General features: G+C 39.4%; 1 long non-coding RNA gene across 2 annotated transcripts in view; it reads right to left on the bottom strand.

Annotated features, from left to right (window-relative positions):
• Positions 1 to 15,668: 15,668 nt before the first annotated feature.
• The window catches only part of LOC136751321 (uncharacterized), a 44,671-nt gene continuing 40,694 nt past the window's right edge, over positions 15,669 to 19,645 (bottom strand). For both annotated transcript variants that reach the window (XR_010816992.1, XR_010816993.1), the window contains one exon: positions 15,669 to 17,707. This is a non-coding gene — a long non-coding RNA (uncharacterized LOC136751321). The remainder of the gene's footprint in view (positions 17,708 to 19,645) is intronic.

The raw sequence follows: 19,645 nt of genomic DNA, 5'->3' as shown, positions 1-19,645 counted from the left end.
CAGAGTGCACTATATCAGAACAGTGTGTGAGTAGGAGTATTTTCACAAATGTCATATTCTTCCAAAATCACAACACTAGTGAATGCTTCCCCCTCCTCCTACCCAGAATGCCCTTAATATCGCTCAGTTTTTCATTACCCCCATTAAACCCATCTCCTGTTCATGACCTTCACAACCTTTGACTAAGCTGATTGTTGATTACATGGTAATTGCAAGAGCTCTGATTAGAAGGTCTCTGCTTATTAATGAATAGAAGTGTGAACACAAACTACTTTTGATAGTACTTAAAAAGCATTGCAAGTTATATTTAACCCCAAGTCTGGTGTGTAGGAACAACTCTGTCCTGATCAGTTTGCAAAGCTCGTACTTTATCTATCTGTCTATCTACCATTATTGATATATATTTTTTTCTGATACTTATACCATGTAAAGTACCATTATGCATTTCACTGCACTGCACAAAATTCAAAGTGCGTCGGGTTGCAGTGCAATCCTGGTTCTCTGACAGAGAAAGCAATCCTCAAACTGCGAGAACACTTTGGCGGCCATGTGGCTTTTCAGTTTCCCCACAGAAGGGACGATCGACAGCTTTGAAATGTGTCTCCGTGACCCTTCCACAAATGTGACGCAATATCCCACTGATGGTTGCTTTTTCTCTCTTTAGACATCCAGGGTTGCTTTGCAACCTAACAATCTTGTTTGTAGAGGTCTGTAAGTGCATTAGCGTGGAATTAGTCTTACAACCATATGCAAATGGATTACCATTCACACATGTGTAAGCTCTCTAATTTGTCATCTGTCCTCTCTCCACTGGGATTGTAAACAAGCCAAAGACTGCCAAATGGTCTGGACATTTCTCCAAGGCTGATTTATGCAGTAATGATAATGGAGAGAGAGACGCACACACACACTAAAATTAAAGGAAATTATCATGACATACATCTGGGTTTCATAGTTTTGTATAAATTTGCCGTTTTGCTGCTGTATTTCACACACATTTTGTAGTATGTGTATAGGAACTAGTCATGGAAAATGCAGAGGACTTGGTCATTTTCTTTCTGCATTGTCCCAGTGTCAAATGAGGGCAGAAGAATAATTGAAGTCCTCTCTAATTTCCTCTCTATTGGTTGAGACATTACTGTAAGAAGAGACTGACATTTTTAGTGAGTGTTTGTCTTATTTAAAACTTCCTTTACAATGGCATTATGGTTGAAGATTCACTTCAAAGCTAGGTAAATATGGGAGGGTTACAATTAATAAACCTCATCCTCTTGTACTAATGTAATTGAGTGCATCAGAACACCTATGGCTAAATAAACACGAGGAAGTGGCAGCTTAAACATTGACACAATTTAATTTTGAAGAACAAAATGAATGGCTAATTAATGTGAGAGTAATCACATCAGACTGGAACATTACACAGCATCTGAGCAGACCGGCAATTAACAACGGCGGCTTAAACAAAACGGTGACCTTTTAAAGGCGAGTGTTTAGTTCTGGTAATTTCTGCCCTTCTCAAACCCTGAAAAGGAGCAAGACTAGGTAAACAAACATGAGGCGGGGGGAGTGCGGCTAGAAGACCTTTCACTCTCATAGAACTATTCATGTTACTTGTTGTTTTTAACAAAGGTCACTGTGTGGCCAACTTGTGAAGTCAGAAGTAAATAGGAGGAGATTGCGACTAGATTGCATCAGGTGGAGCCTTCTGTAAAACTTTGCAAAAATTATCCCCCAAAGCCCGGTTTATAGTCGGACTCGGTGTGAGATTTTTCTGAAGGGATAGCCGTTCCTGTGATACCCTGGTAACCCCCAAAGAAACCTAATGTTTTTACCTCTTAATGAGTGGCATTCCAATACTGGTAAAATGTTATGAGATCTTGCATCCTGTGGAAAAAACACCTTTTATTATTATTATTGAAATTACTGTTTACTTGATTTTACTGGATTCTTGTATGATTTAAGATTTATTTTACACCCAGCCCCTAGTCCTAGGCATGTGATGGATCAATTTCTGAATTGTCTGCAGTGGGAAGATGCAAAATATAGTTAAATATTTCCACCACTGTCTACTTGCCATTTTCTATAAAAGCACAAGACATAAAAAAAAAAAAAAAACTCCACATAAAACCTAACAAAATGTGAAATAAATAAGTAATCAAAATAAACACTCTAAAACTACATCAGTGTGAATAACGTGATGGTTTTAAAATGCAAGCAGTATAATTATTTTGTTACGGTCTGCATCACACACACTATGCTCATTTTATTGTGTATGAAAGCCATGTCCATAAAAAGCTTCTGAACGGCAAGTTAGGTAATCATACTGGATTATTTTAACCTCAAAAAGACAAAAATTGCATCAGTGCTAATGAAAATAAAAAGGGAAGGGCAAGCGTTCACACAAAATGAAAGTCTTGGCAGATGTTTTACATTATGATATATAGGGTTTTCTTTTCTGCCTGGTTTTAATGTTCGGTTTGTCATCGGTTGACTCACGTTATTTATTTATTTATCCCCCCCCACCCTCGTTGTAAAGAATATACGTATCTATGCCAACCTGCCATGGAAAATATTTAACATGTAATTGAAGCCTGTCCCCCTTTCCTTTAACGGCGTGGGGAGAGAAATGAAATCAGTTTGTCGAGGAAGCATTGTCATATCCAGGAGGAAGCGTGATTCAGCTTTAATTGCATTTTTCGGGACTGAATCAGCCCTGCCGAGGAAGTTATGCCTTTGACAGTTTAGCACCAAAATTACAGAAATCCGTTTGTGGTCATTTTAACTGATAGCTTTTGTGGAGTAAAAATGTAGAGAATAGCAAGGCTTTTAATTAACCATGAACAGTGAAGCAGTCAGTCAAAAGCCTCCGCTAGCTTTCGCAGTTCAGGAAAACGTGAGTCTTGTGTAAAGCTCCAGAAACTTTTTTTTTTTGGTAGATCTCAGATTTCAAGTCCCTTGAATGATCCTAAAAGGGATATTAACTCTTTATTATCCAAACCTTTTTCTAAACACGGTATGTTTCTAGAAATGTACAGTACATAACTATCTATGGACCTAAGTTTTTTACATAACACAGGTCTCTGTTTTGTACTTTGTAATCATTTCTTTCAGTATTGCCCTACCGGGAGACTCATTTTAACATTGTATAACTATTTATAAAAAAGGTAGAAAATGGGATTAAGGATAGCAGTTAAATACGTATGCCAATAAAGAAAATTAAAAATGGTCTAACAAATCACAAAAAAACGTTCTACTCGCATGACAGATGGAACTACCTAAATTCATATTTTTGCCAAAACCATGCAACATGTTTGAGATTTCTGAGAGACGTACAGATTTGAGACCCCGCTTTTTGCCTACACACCTGGTTAAAATGTCAACCTTTTCTTTCCTTCTCGTAACCTTTGCCTGCTTGTGTTGCATTGTGATGCCCAGTTGTAAGCCAAGCATTGTTACTATGACATTAAAATGGGCAGCATCTTTATTGAGTCTTCCTGATCCAGACAGTTTACTAGCTCAGATTATTGAAACAAGCATTGTCAAAAGCAGGTCAGTGTCATCTTGGATTTCCACCACTTGTGTGAAATATATCCATGTTTTACAGGTCCAGTGTTTGTGTGTTTATGAAAGCCTGGGCTTTCTGTAGGGTACAATTCCCCACTGGGTTTAGGGTGGGTTGGAGGGACAAAAATGCAACACATTGACCACTAGCTAGAACATTATCATTATTGACATTACTTCTCATTTTTACATTGGACATATATCTACTCTTAACTATATTTCTTCAAAGTTGACCGGAATTATAGTGTATTTGTTCACATGGGCACCGCATAATGACACAATGGCAGCGTAATGTCCTTATTTTGCAAAGTTGATCAAGGATTGACTAACATGTAAGGGCAGCACATGTTTATTGAGTTAATGTAACATTCTTTAAGATAATCTTCTCACTCACAATGGCTGCAAAACCCCCCAATTAAGATACCTTAATAAAAATTGAAAAAACTAAACTAAAACTATAAAATTTAGTGGAAAAAGTTAATTGAAATTGCCGGTGTCTGTCATGAGTAAATCATTGACCAGCTTTGGAAAGCCCCCAGATGTCAGAAGGCCATGAGACTATGTACAATCATAATTTTCTGCATGTGCGTCTCAGTCCCGTCTTTTTTTATTGGGTTTGGGGGAAATTCAATCAGCTGTTCATTGTCTGTTGAGAGGAAAACAAAATGTGCAACGCTGGCCGAGGAAGTTCGACGGGTCGTCTTGTTTTCTGACACTCTCTGTTTTGCCATTGAATGAGGCTATGACTGAAATGTTCACATTAAACATTATTTCCAAGTTGTGAGCAGGTGGTGATTGAAAGAGGCCTAAAAACCATGCAGGCCAATCCACTGCTGTATTCTATATAAATGTCACGTCGGACACAACAGAGTATCCTGTATTTGATGCACAGTTTCATACGTACATCCGGGGACCCTCCTGTTTAGAGAAACAAGGATTGTTTGCAGACTCGGAAAGACAAACTCGGCAGCTTTTTGCCTGTGTGGGGGGAAAAGCAGCAGCTGGAGTAAAGGTTTGATCTTGGGCTTGTGAAGTTAATTCAGAAACAATAAACCACGCCTTTTGACGTCAAAGGCACGGCCCCTGAGCAGCAGGTGAGTGGGCTAGTATGATGTCAAGAGTGGTTATCATTTTTTCCCATACGTAAATAGTACACACCGAAACATCAGTTGCGCAACACAATACCCAGCCAACCCCCCTGCCCCCCCCCACCGGGTTGGGGATCTAAAGAGGACTTGCAAAGAAAGCAACGACAGCACTTGGTGAGTGGAACAGGTTTTCACAAGAGGAGATTACCCGTGGAATATCTACCGCAGTGGAAAAAGTTTAGTCAGCTGATTAAAAAAGGAAAAAAAAGAAAACGCATGTTGTAATGCAGGGCTGTTACTAGGCAACGTTAACAGTAACAAAGGGACTTGCTCCAATTTGACGTTTCTCCTACACGAGAGAAGATCTTACCTTTGTCATTATAATTATTACTACGCTTAAAGAGGAGCTCTCCTCCATACAATTACAGGAATTATACTGTGCTGGCCGAAGGACAAACAGTATCAATCAGGATGATTTTGTTAATAACCAGGTCCTAATGAAATATTTGAAATACGCTGCTTCATAACATGACTGTGTATGTCGCCACATCAGTAGAAAAGGGTCTGTGAAGAAAACTGTCATTGCATAGTTTCACCCTTTATCTACTTATGCTGTTGATTTCTTGTGCTTTTTTTCTCCCTCGTTTCTCCTTCCCTCACAAATAACTCCCTTTGGATTGCAACACAGGTGACTCTTTCACTGCTGAAACATTCACAAGTAGCAGCAGCAGCAGTCATGTGTCTGGTTTATGTCAAATTTTGTATTGACAGTTGAAACACATTCTGTGTTGTATTAATCACATGGGCATTGTTGCTTTTTATCACCCGGTTTGCATCAAACGAAAGGTCAAAGACAATAGAAGAAGCAACGAATCCCAAGTCTGTCAGTAAACAACGTGGGGTGGAGTAGTGGTCAGGGCTCTGCACTGTAAAGCAGAGGTCATGTGCACAATCCCAGGTGGGGGGCACTGCTGTTGTACCCTTGAGTAAAGTACTCTACCTAGATTGCTCCAGTAATTGCCCAGCTGTATAAATGGGTAAAATGTAAAAAATAGCACATAGAACAAAGCCAGGTTGTCTGTACAGAAACTAACACATTTAAACAAAAGCAAAACAAAAACAGAACTGTTCAAAACTGTAAAAATAATGTAATATACTATAACAATTGTAAGTCACCCTGGATAAGGGTGTTTGCTATTATTATTATTATCACATTGAGAATAATTATAAGCAGGGTTGAAATTAACAGCTTTTATACCTGCAATTAACCATAGTGTCGATTGATGCTTTTAGCAAACTTTGGATGAACATGCCTAACTGTTAGTTTGTAATTGACTCAAAAAAGGAGTCCATCACTGCTTAATGCTTAGTATGATGAACCCAGCTGAAGCTGTCTTGTATGCAGTGAAGATGCACAGAGTTTGACAGTGCCTCGTATCCGGGATGCTGGGCTTGGCACGCGCGTTTGTGTTTAGTAACTATGTCCCGGATCGGGAAGGAAGGAAGGGAGAAGTGTCAGATGGGTTCATTCAGAAGAAAATGAGACGACCTCCTCCTTTTTACTGACGCGCATGTTGACGACTGGAATGCTGGAACCTGTTTCTCTGGATTAACACTTTGTGGTGAGGATTGATGTGACAAGATAGTATTTTCTTTAATCGGCAACACACCCACATTGCCAAAATGCCACACTTGAACTCTTTGTACTTTCTCCTTTTTAAATGTATAAAATAATGGGGAACTAGTTTGTAATTTGATTCGACAGAACTGTGAATTTCTGGTTTGGAAATCCCATTTTACCCATTAAATACTTGGTTCTTTTTCTTGGGTTTCAAATTTAGAATCAATTTAGAATTTTAAATTGGGGGAAATCTCCAATTGTTAATCCGCTTGGCTCAACGCTACAAAACCCTTGTACTAGCAGGGAGATATGGGTCCTTCAGACTCACTCCCTGGATAATGACAGGGATTGCTGTTAGAAGATTTGGAAACCCTGTCCAAGTTACTGGCTACCATTGGGTCATTGTTCCCTAATGACCACTGTTTGGTACTTCCATTCATAATGTCATTTTCATGACTTGGAGTACTCCTGGTGTTTATTCTTAACACAGAACTGTTGTGTGCCTATTATATGATGTTCACATGAGTCTGGCAAGAGGCAACAATGACTGTATATACTCTTTTAACCCCGACTCACAGGGCAGGCCACCAGATAGATCTCATCTTCTCTAGAGGCTGCTCCCCTTCGACACTCTCTGTGACACCCCTGGACATTTCAGACCACCACTTTATCTTTCTCCTTTTCTCTCCCCTCCCTCCACACCCTACCCACTCCCTCTGTCATCTTCCGCCGTAATCTCCGCTCCATCTCCCCCTCCACCCTTGCCTCCTTTTTGTTCTCCTCCCTCACCTCCTCCCTTGATTCTCTGTCCTCTCACGTTTCGTCCTGTCCGTACCTCCCCTCCTTAGCCTTGGATCTCTTCCGTTCTCTGCTCAACCCGATCCAGTCTGCGTGCTGTGAACAGAAGTGGAAGAGGTCCAAACTCCCAGCTGCCCTCAAACTCTACCGCTCTCTACTGTCCACATTCTCCTCCTCAGCCAAGAAGTCTTACTTCCAATCACTCTTTGAATCCACTGTCAACAACCCCACCAAACTCTACTCCACCTTCTCCTGCCTCTTCATACCCCCTCCTCCCCTTCCCCTCCTCCTCCCTCATCTCTCACTGCAGATGATTTTGCATCCTTCTTCTCCTCCAACATCAGACATCCGCAAGCTCTTCAACAGTACCCCCTCCTCTCCCATCACGCCCAAACTTCCCACCGATCAAGCTTCCTTTTTTTCATTCTCACCTCTCTCCTCCTCCTCACAAACCTACAACGTGCACCCTGGACCCTCTCCCCACTCGCCTCCTCCAAGCGACTGCTCCTGATCTACTCCCCTTCATCTCCTCCCTCCTCCCTCCTCAACTCCTAACTCCTCTCCTTACCTTCTGCTAATATCTCCATCTCAATTCTTTTGGAATCCACAACTCTCTCCCTCTTCTTCCGCTAAGAACCTAGGAGTCACCCTGCGCTCTCCTACACTCAGCACATCAATACGCTGACACGCACCTGCAGATTCTTCCTGAGCAACATACGCTGAATCCGTCCCTTCCTCACCGACTACTCGACTCAGCTGCTCGTCCAGTCACTGGTCCTCTCCCTCCTGGACGACTGCAACTCCCTCCTGGCCGGCCTGCCTGCAACTACTACCCGCCCGCTCCAGCTCATCCAGAACTCTGCGGCTCGTCTGGTATTCTCTCTGCCCCGATTCGCACACGCTACTCCACTGCTCCGCTCCCTCCACTGGCTCCAGATACCGGCACGCATTCAGTTCAAGACATTGACCCTCACCTACCGCTGTCTCGAACAGACTGCAGTGCATTACCTGAAGACCCTCGTCTCTCCATACATCCCCTGCAGACCGCTGCGGTCTTCCGGTGTCAAAAGACTAACTCCTCTGCACTCCCCTTCCTCCACAACCGCTCCTTTTCATCAAAACAGCAGTCTCGGACCTCTTTCCCGCGATCAAGACGCATCTTTTCAGACTGTACTTGTAATTTAGTAATTTACTCTCCTGTAAGATTGCACTTTACAACGTTTTGTCATACTACTTGCCTTGCTTTACTAGTACTCATTGTTTATTTTGATTTCCCCTACGCTCCCTTTCCCTTGAGATGTGACTTAACATCTTGTCTGCCCTTATCAGCTTTTACAATCTAGTATGTAAGATCTCATATTGTTTACTGTATATCTCGTATACACTTGTGTTCATTGGAATTTGTAAAATGTATTATGTCTTGAACTGCACTGTATTATTGCACTTTGTATTGCTTTTATATTTTGTAAGTCGTCCTGGACAAGGGCATCTGCTAATAAATTAATAATAATAATATGAACTACTGGCTGCAGTGTCATGTGTTCTAAAATCCTGCTGAGGAAAATAAAAAAATTAAAAACAGGACAGATCTCAGTGATAAGACACCTAGAGTGTGAAGTTGTGTAAATGATTTACTACTTGTCCCTCTTACATTTTTGTTTTCAATAGACACAGCCGCATGCCCGAGCTACGTTTCCCCCACTTTTGCCCTCTTTCACCCAGTTACAGTATTAGTCAATTGAGAAGGAAAAGCTTTGGCGAAATGTACTATGCATTGAAGCAACGACACTTTTCTAGACCAGTTTGCTTTTGTAAAATGAGACCTCAAAACAGGAGTTTGAGATTTCTCCTTTTACATGCCAACCTTAAGAGTCAACACAGCATTGTCTGTGTATGCCAGCTCAGTCTTTTACTGCATTATAACAGCAACACCAGTCAGCTGATTACAGTTGGAGTTCATATAAAAGACAAATGTGTATATGTGGCTCTCATTTAAAAATAAATATCCCCTTTGACTGAGTTATTCCAATAATAAAATGAATGGTGAAGGTAATAAGTTATCCTGCTGTGACCTACGCATTGTCTCTCACATGTCAGTATTTGTTTTCAGCCAAGTAGGGCAAAGCATGGAGAAAGTTCTGGTGTGTTTGGCAAATCATTCAAAATGCATATTCACTTCCTTGCATGACTGGTTCTCATGTTATACCTTTAGTATATTTAGACCTGAATGTTTTCCAGTTACATCCAACCCCTTTGTCACAAGCCCTGCCAACTAATTTCACAGCTAGTAAAATATTGATGCTTTTTATTTGTCTTTTCTTTAAACTGTTAGACTTTCAAGTTTTAGCTGATGTTTAAGAAAAAGTGTATGTGACTTAGCTTTATGTTATTTTGTAGATGTATGAGTCACAGTGGAAATAAGAATATTGAATTTGGTTAATTATTCTGCTTCTGGGATTCAGCAAAATATCACAAAGCTTTATTACAACTGCATTATGTTGCAGTGTAAAATAACTCCAAAATACTGAACTTGGTTTGAAATACAATTTCATTAAATTTCCTTTGCTTAATTTGATTCTAATGCTTTTGCATGGCCTCTTTAAGAGTTGTGTTTTGGACTGAGTCCAGGCCGAAACCAGAGATCTATGCATTCTTCCTGTCTTTACCATCTGTCTGCTGTCGTGTGAGGTGCTCCACTTTGTCCATAAAATAGATGCGGAGCACATACCATATACGGCAGTAGGATGAAAAGAAGTGGTAGCGAAACGTAGCGTTAACGTTGCCCACTAACGCGTTATCTGTGTGGAGTGGCTCCAGACAGCCAAGTCCCGATTGGGGTGGCTGAGAAGTGCAGGAAGGGAGGCGGGGGACATTTACAGAAGAGAGGTAGTGGCAGTCAGGGGAGTGCAAGGCAGCAGTGATGTCATGGATGTGGAAAAGAAATAAAAGTCAAATATCATTCCGTTATCAAGTAGTAGAACCATTCCCACAGACTTCCGTAACTATTCATCAGTTTGGTGGTGTTGCGTAAAACAGCATTCGACAGGACGTCCATTTTTATTTTTTATTTTCAGGATACATTGTGGAAAAGTACTTGGAAAAACAGTAAAGCCCAATCAAAGCTACAAAATGGTGGCCTGGCTGTTGGAGTTGACTCAGCATGGACTGTAAGTTGTTGCGACTGTGTTGGAATGTGGCTTTTCTCTCTAAATTCGACATAGCGTCGGCTAAGAAACATAATAATCAAAATCCATTCTGCACTGAATACATGCTGTTAAATGTAGCGTATATCCCCCCATGGTCTATTCCAGTGTTCAAGTCATAGTTCCCCATGATAAAATTAATAAACCCAAATTAGTTATACCAATGATTACATGCAAAGGAAATGTATACATATTCAAACAAAACATTTGGAATGTGTTTTCCCTTCTCCCCAAGCCATCTCTTGTAGACCATACAAAATGTCATCGATGGCAGGCGGTGTGCGGAACGAGCACGATGTTCCTTTTTCTCTTGATAACCTTTATGTTTTGTAATAATCTACCTTTTATTCAAATAGTCCCATCAGTGGTCTGATTTTGAGGAGAGATTATTTTTCTAGCATAACCCAGGCTATACATAGAACATCAGCAATACCTCATTTAAGAAAAATATATCCACTTCATAGAGGAATGTCTTGAGTTTTTTTTTCCCCCCATATTGCAGTAGCTCATCTGGTTTGTCAGGGGAGGGTTGTTAAAGGCAATTTAATTACAGTGGCACAGTAGTACCCCCGGGATATTTTGAGATAAGCCACAGGTCTATAGTTTTTCTTTTTAAAGTCTCTAGAGAAGTTATAGTTATCAGCTGATTATTATTATTATTATTATTATTATTATTATTTATTTCTTAGCAGCTGATAGCTGATCACCCTATAACAGCTGATGGTTTTGATAATGCGCACAAACACACACACTTTTTGTAATACATCAGTTCACTCTTGCTGCATGTTTCCCAGCTACTAGGTCCACCATAATAACAGGGTTTTGGGATATTCCAATTCACATCCCCTAGGTTATAAATCAGCTGAGAAATGGTGACCAAAGAAAATCACTGATAACATCTGTGGAGACTCAGGAACGCTAATAACATTCCGGAGGTTGATGTCATACACACATCATAAAAGGATCCTCTTATTAAAACCCTGACATGGGCTGTCTCTCCCCATTAGTATTATCCCCAGCATGTCAAGACTTGCTGTGGTTCGGCTACTGTAGTGAGGGGATGTTTTTATTATACAAATTATGAAAGCATTAAAGTTTATTAGTGCTGTAGCTTCGTCTAAGCAGACATTCTTGGCAATTCCCCATTCTCAAGCTGTGGCGAAACCCAGGGGATGAGAAGTCAAATTGTATCTTCACTAGAGCTCCAAGGGACAACATTCAGAACAGAGCCAACCAAATATTACAGGTTCTCCTTCGAGATATTTGACATTAAACAAATAATGAACCAAAACAGCATGACATAAAAGTAACCTTTCTGCCTTCGTGACATTATTGGTGAGAACTGCATCACTTTCGTGCCATAGACTTTTATGGCTTTTAATTGGACTCTCAACATATTTCTTGCAAAAAACAAAGCTTTTGCAAGGAATATGTTGAGTGGTAGGCAGACATTTTATCAACAGAAAAGCAGTTTTTTAGGGGGGTGTGGGTCTTCATACATTTTTGTTAGCCTTTCATTTTGTTTGGCAAACCCTACAATGATTGTTCTGTTGAACACAACTCTAATGTTCTTCAGGTTTCTCTCCACATGAGGTCAGTTATTCTGGTTCTTTTATCGTTTTGTATGATTCCAGTTTAAATCAATAAATAATCAACTCTCTCTGAACAGTTTATACCATTTCCCTTATCTGTGCCACAATTCTGGTCTTGGAATGCTTCTAAAACGTGTGATTATGAAATGCTCGATATGGAAAAAGAGGGAAAACAAGTATGTGTATTCTACAAAGGTATCTCATTATAGAATTAATTTGTCAAATAAGACGGAGCACTTGAAGAAAACTGAGCAAAGAGCGGGTAATGAACTGAAATATTGTTACTGTGGTATGGGATCAGTGCTCTTTTGTGTGCTGGGAAATTGGTAAAGCTCTGATTTGGACCTCCACTTACATAACAAATCGGCTGTGGTTTGTAAATAAATCAAGTGATGTTAAGAAGCCTTTATCTTTAGTCTTTATCACTCACGTCATTCAGTCAGCTCACCAAATGGAGAAGTCCTATTACCTGAATCATGCAAATCCAGAAACAGGTGATTGACGCATACCGCAGAGAGTGCAGCGTCTCTCAGTTGAATGAAATAGTTCCTCGTTCGGAAAATTCCTCCATTGTTATCAAAGAGACCGATCACTGACGGAAACCCTTCGCAGAACAGCAATTATCATTCCTCGGGTTTACATGCCAGTTCTGAACACATAGTCGTGCAATGCCAAGGAATGCCACTGATGACACTCCAGTGATGTCATCGAGCAACTTTCACGGCTCGTGTTAGGAAGGGAAATGCTCTCCCTCATTAGGTGTGAAGTCATTTCAATCCTTCCTCTACTTCGCTGCTCTGGTAACTTGTGTGTTCTTTTTGACACAGTTAATTTATTATGAAATAAATCATTAAAGGACAAAGGGAAGCATTGTAGTGGGGCTGTTTGCTTTATTCTAAAAGCGACTTACAAAATCTAAGGAGTGGGCTGAACTTTATGCTGCTGATCCGTCACACTTTTTTAGCAGGATCTCCATTTTACATCTCATCCAAAACAATGAATTGCATTTTTTTCTCCATTGTACAGAATGTATGCCATGAGAAACAAAAGGGATCTACCATTTATTTATTTATTTTTTGAATCCCAGTTCTTGATAAGCAGGGAATTATGTTACAAAGTATTGAACATGTTCTTCCATTGAGAGCTGGTGTGAGGAGGTAGGCAATGATGTCAGAACCGGATTGTCCATGACACCACTGCCTATGCACGAAAATAAGACCATTTTAAATTAAAAATCCCGTCTCCAAAATGGAGACTCGTTTGATTGAATGTCAGTAGATTTGGCCCTGTTGCACTGCATGCACGTGACTGGTTTTCTGAATAATATAAGGCAGAAATCACCTTTTTCTGCCCCAATTCTGCTTTTTGCTATGTGTTAACGCTCTTTGCTTTAACATTTTTGAAAAATCATTAATTTTGTATTTATTTATTTGACTTTAATGAACTTTTTCACTCAATAACCTTACCAAATGACAGTTAGTTTAAAAGTATGGCAAAACAGGTGGGATGTAACTCAATGACAAGAATGTCTGCAGGTATCTTAGTCTTTGGCATAAGATTTGCGAAAGTTTCAATTTTCCTTTTAAAGGTTTTCTAGAACCCAGACAATAAAGTGGAAGCTCTTTTTTTCATGGTGGTGAAAGGGTCATGACAAGAGACCATCTTTCACGACAAATGAAGACTATTAGACTCATTAGACCTCTGATTATTCAAAACTGGAAGCATGAAAGACACGTTTGAGTCATTATGCCAAATGGTGGAATAAAACACATTTTAGAATGTTACATTTTTACATTCAGGTAGATTCCAACAATAAATTCATTCTTTATAAAATAATTTGATGACAGGACACAATGAACAGAATTAATTTGTTAGGTAAAAGTTGAAGGCAGTCCATTAGTATTCAAGACTGAGTCCCCCTAAGTTGCTTCCAACATTTTGCTCAGTGTATGAATGTATAACTTTGAATATGGACTTTGGATTATCAGACTGTCAGTGAATGGAAACCAATTAATTTACCCTCAGTATGTCAAACTGCCTTAAATGCTTATGAAAACCCAGGGACCTTGCTTAGAGATGGTTTGAAAGAAGGGAATAATGGCAGCTGATTGTCAAACAAGGAGACTGAAATTATGAATACGTGATGTATTAAATCAAAACTGATTGGCTGGAGCAACCACAAGGGGAAGGGTTGTGAGAGAGACAACCTGATGTCTAAGTTGAAATTGAACACTAGGAGGCTGTGATATTTCAGATCACAATGGATATGGAGTTATTTACCTTTTTCTTTTCTTAACTTTTTGTCTAACATGATATACGTGAGGTAAAAGTGGGTGTGCTTCGGTAATTCTGGGTAATAACTCTTCTGTTCCATTCTCTCAAGAAATCATTCTTAAATATTTAACAGCAGAGTCATTGTTATGGAATAATAACTTACGTTCAATCGGAAAACTAAAATCCATTTAGGCTGCCATGACTGAATTTTTATACTTGGATCCCCTAACTAGAACATTCCAAATGAGAAAGTGATAATTAAGGTTGTATGAAAAATGCCTTAACTCATAAAAATAAAAAAAGAAATAATGTATGTATTCCCCTCACTTCTAAAAAAAAAAAAACGTTCACATTTATACATTTATGCCACAGATTATTAAAAAACAGTTTAGACCAATATATTTGTAGGTATAATATGTTTTTAATCAGCCTCTTAAAACCATTTTGCAGAATGCGGTATTAGTTTTGATTTGATCAAATACTTCAGGAACAGGTAACTATAGGATGTCTATCCAGAACCTTGCTGTACAGAACCATACCAGCAAACCCTCCACACATACAATAATTGTCTGGTTTCTCCAAGGCACTTCCTCGGCCACCTTTAGAAGTTTCAGCCTTGAGCCCGAGTGTCTGTGTAAGGCTATGCAGTATGCTCAAGGTTTAGCCTTCTCCTGGATTTGTGTCTGTTCTGTTTTCTGTTGCATACATATGCTGTCTACTTCATGGCTGGGCATTTCAATATGGAAGCCATGTGTAAAATGCTCATTGAATAGCTGTACTAAGTGTGTGGGTGATGTTCTTTTATTGGTACCCTTATTGATTAATTCCAGAATGTGTACAATGGGAAAAGATTAAATGGAGTCTAGACTTTCAAGCATCTTTGTAGTTGGACATTTTGTAGGAGAAGAGAACATGTGAAAGTATGCGACTGGAGGGTACAATTAACACAGTTTGATATGGAAGGAAAGCTAAAGAGAAGCTTTGATGAGAGAGGATTGGAATCAGAAGAATCCTGGGGATATGTTTTTATTCTTTCATTCTTTGGTTTCGCATGCATGGACCCTAAATAAACTGAGAGAAGACTGGGGCATCTGCAGGTGTAAGTGCAGCCCTTCTCAAATGTCAGAGAGCAAACTGTTCTGAATTTGTTAGAACTTGGGAGGGGAAATCCAGGTGTAGCAGGAAGTGCCTTTGTTGGACAAGTGGGTTGCACTCTCCACATGGGACAAGAAAATTCAAATTAATCAGCCTGTGAGCAGTGATAAGGGATTCTGTTGAAGGAAGCTGGCATTTCTTGGAAAACGCCTTAATCCGTGGTAATGGTTTTTCAATATCTATGCCACAGGGTAGGGTCTCAACAGCAAGAATGCTTGCCACAGGGAAATAAGAGAAATAATTGTAAAAGTGTATGTATGTATGTATGTATGTATATATATAAGATCGCTGAGCTGTGAATGCACCCGCATATCTTATTTTAATTACCCAGAAAGAAGGACAGAAACAGACATTTAAAAACAAACAAACTCAGTAATGTATATATATTTTTTTATTATCGAAAATTAAGACAATACACAATAAACAATTAGCTGTTATATAAAAGTGAATCTCTGTAAAATATGGAGAATCTTACCTGTCCTTTTTTGGCTTTAAGTGCAAAAAAAAAAAAAAAAAAAAAGAAAGAAAAGGTGTTCTCTTCAAGGTAGCTTCTCTAGTCAGCCTGAAACCCAGCAGACAATGTAGCTGTAGCCAGAACAACACAGAAATCTACATTGTATGCCAGGTTCAAGCTAGACCAATATCAGACTTGCTCAGGTACTAAAGCATTCATGTATTCATAACCTGGAGTATGTTTCTGGGCTGTGTGTCAACAAATCAATGACATGATTATTGGCACATTTGTTCGATGTTCACTTGGCTCTCATGCTATAATCTATAATACGGTCATTTGAATGACTCGAGACATCTTAAAAGCCTCCTGCACTCAAGTGGAGATTACTACAGTTCTTTCACACCATAATACTTTTTTATGATTAGAAGATGAGGCATTCATCAAAGTAGCGAAGTGATATTGTTTTTAAAGGGGTGAATGATTTTATTTGTCTGAGTATGAGATTCTATTTCACTTGAAGTATATAAAAAACAGAATCCAATAGTCAACACTTAAACAAGGACACAAGTAGGAATTAAATAACGGGTGCATGTAGATTCGAATGTAGCAGGATCTTTAAGTTTAACAAGTTGTACATGTCTGAAGCTGACATTAAAATATCCACTGAGAGTTCCATATGAGTAAATATCAATTGTAAGGATAAATAAAAAATTATTCCTCAGAGGACTTAATCCATAATATGGATGTCTGCACAAAACTGCAGACTGCAGAAGTTTACATAGATAAATTGGCATTTGTGAGAGAATGTCATATCTAATTAACACATGATGATCACACTGGATGATCAATTAGAGAGCTCCTTGCCATGAAAGTGAAATCTCAAGCTTGCGTAGCTTTTCTGCTTTTCCTCTGACTGTACAAAAGCTGATGACAAGAAGCAAAAGAGGGGAAACGCTTTGACAACGTAATCATATTTTACACCGAGAACGTGTCGCTTTATCTTCTGCAATTTGTAATTTTTGCTTCGTCACCATCTTTAGATGCATTCCCGTGACCTCTGCAAGCGCATGCTTCAAACCAGCTTTAAACTAGACTTCCCTGCATTGTACTGCATGATCTTGACACGTTCAGTAGCCGTGGACAGCATTAATGTCACAAAAAGTTATTTTCAAGTGTTCTGATATAACAGAATATATTCCAAACTGGAGAAGACCTATTATAGTTACACAGTGACCGTTTAATTTGAATATAGTCTTTGATCTAGGTTTCCAATATACTTTAAGCCATTGCCAGACTTTCCTTTTGCCTGTTCTTTAGGGAGGGGCAGATGATAAGAAAAATAAGAAATCCCTCAGAATTAAAGGGGTTAAGAAAAGATGTAAGCTTGTTGAATGAAATGAAGGAGATAGGAAAAATACAAAACCTCCTCACAACCAGCTCTTTTTTCTTTCTTTCTTCATTCAAAAAGTCACATTCTGGCTGGTCACAGGATGAAGCCCACATTGTGATAACATACAGCACAATCTGGAAGGAATGTGCCAACAGGAAGTGAAAAATGCCACGAGAGACCCAGTAGCCAGATGTAGCTGCTGATTAGAAGACAGGATCTACACTGACTACTGAGCAACTCATGAGCACCGCTACTGTGTAACATCTTTACCCTCATCCTAATGCTTGGTTCCAACTAAAAAAAAATTAAAAAAAAAAGAGAGACAGAGAGAGAGAGAAAGAACATTTATTATGTGAGTTATAAAACAGCACTTCATGATTACAACTGCTGAATCTCCTGACAATTAGCATTCAGCCCTGCAAAGGATCATGGTCTGACTCGATCAAGTGACAAACATTCTGAAGCGTGTCATTAGCACTTGCACATTTTTGTCATTCTTTTCCAGTTGCCTCCAGGCACTGCTGGCTAACTGCAACTTTTACTTCAGTTTGATTCTTGATTCTGCTGTACTCTGAAGTGAGAGGTGGAGGGAAAGAGAGAGGAAAAGAAAGACGGGAGAGAGAGAGATTTTCAAGGATCGAGAAGTTTTGATTGACTTCTCGTAAGTTGGCAGAGTTTGTGCAAGAATCAACTTCATTTCCTCGGTTTGTGTTGCCAATATACTGTGCAATTGCGAGAAAAATATTTGTGTCAACATGCTGGAGCTTTCTCCCAAGACAAGCTTTATAGCTTGATAGGTTAAAGGCAATCATTTTTATGCTATAACAAGATTATATTCTTTGTCCAAACCAATCTACTAATTAATAATATACACAGTATGCTGTTACATTCAAGGCAGTTAATTAATTCATATATTCATGTATTTATGTCTGTTAGTTTATGTGAATCAAACAAAAACATTTTAAGCAAATCTTGTGCATCCAGAAAACAGTTAAAGTGCTTAACTTCATATGTAAAGATCTAATTACCCCCGTGGATTTCGTTTCCCCCAGCTGCAATGAAAAAGCTAGATAACAGATAAATCAAGTGAAACAGAAGGAAAGGAAAAAAAAAAACGGCCACTCAATAGAAAAAGCCGCAAGCGTCGCCCCCTTCTGAGAGGCGCACGTGCCTGATCGCTCCACTAATGAAGGAGAAGGCCCAATAAATAAATAAATAGCCGTAATAGACAAATTGATCGAAATTAGCTTGGCATTCCTTTATGCGATTTGTATGTTAGGAACAGAAATATCTCTTTGAAGGTCATTCAGAAGAAGGGCCTGATTGCCATAATTACCTTGCAAAGATCGCATATCCATACCTTGTGTTTGCTTGTAACCATTCCAGCACCACATACCTGAGGCCTTGTGACTGTACTGATCAAACACACTCGGACCAGCTGATGGTCACTTGACTCAAATTTTTTCTATTAAGGGAACAGTTTCTCTCTCGCTCGCTCTCATAGTGAGACAGCACTGACTCCAGCTACAGAGTCACTAGACTCCATACTGTCTTGGCTAATGCCTTATGTAGAGGTTTTGCTGGAGTCTTAGCAGGACTGTTGAGGTGCTCGAAATGTGGGTTCTCTATTGACCGAAAAGACAAAAGTCAATGTTCTTTTTGTGAGTTTCCATCTCGTGCTCATCTGGTGCAATCGGTGTCTGCCTGCTAGGTAAGGAAAGAAAGTGAGGCTATCTTAGGACAGACATCCTGGATATCTATTCCCAAAAGAACAAAATGTCTGATTTTCAAGAATATTTGAAGGACTTTATATTACTTATGGGCACCATGACGGATGAACATAGTTGAGATATGTTCTTCAGTGCAGCATCAGTTTTATATCTCTGTGTTTGTTATTGTAGGATTGAGATAAATATATTGTACTTAAGGAATGAACATAAGAACATAAGAAAGTTTACAAACGAGAGGAGGCCATTTGACCCATCGTGCTTGTTTGGTGTCCATTAATATCTAAGTGATGCAAGGATCCTATCCAGTCTATTGGATTTAATGGATTTAAACCGGTTCACCTCTGTTCACCTGAGCCAAACAGAAACAAATTCAAGCCATTTGACAGTTGAAGAGCTTTGATGTATTGGCTTTACATGGAGAACGGATCAAAATGTGACATGCACCCAAAATATTCTTATGCCAGTGCTTTGTTCCATGGGTTGTGAAAGTGGATCACTGGCTTTTCTATAACTGGAAGAATATGCTGGACCAGTCGGCCTACAAGGTTGTCTACCCCGGGAGTTATACAATGCTGGGGTCTCTCAGTTCAGTTAAAGCCATATCTATCCCTCTCTCCATCTCTCTATCAGTCTGCCTCTCTCTATTCATCTGTCTCCAAACTAAAATAACAGAGCAGCTATGGATAAAAGCTTCTAATTAATGAATATTATCAATCAATCTCCTACCTACTGTTTTTACATTAATAAGAACTCCTGTCCTACTGCATGGCGTACGTCTG

This window comes from Amia ocellicauda, chromosome 6 (assembly GCF_036373705.1).
Source record: "Amia ocellicauda isolate fAmiCal2 chromosome 6, fAmiCal2.hap1, whole genome shotgun sequence".
Lineage (NCBI taxonomy): Eukaryota > Metazoa > Chordata > Actinopteri > Amiiformes > Amiidae > Amia > Amia ocellicauda.
The sequence above is the reverse complement of the archived record's forward strand: the minus strand, read 5'-3'. Positions and strand labels throughout refer to the sequence as shown.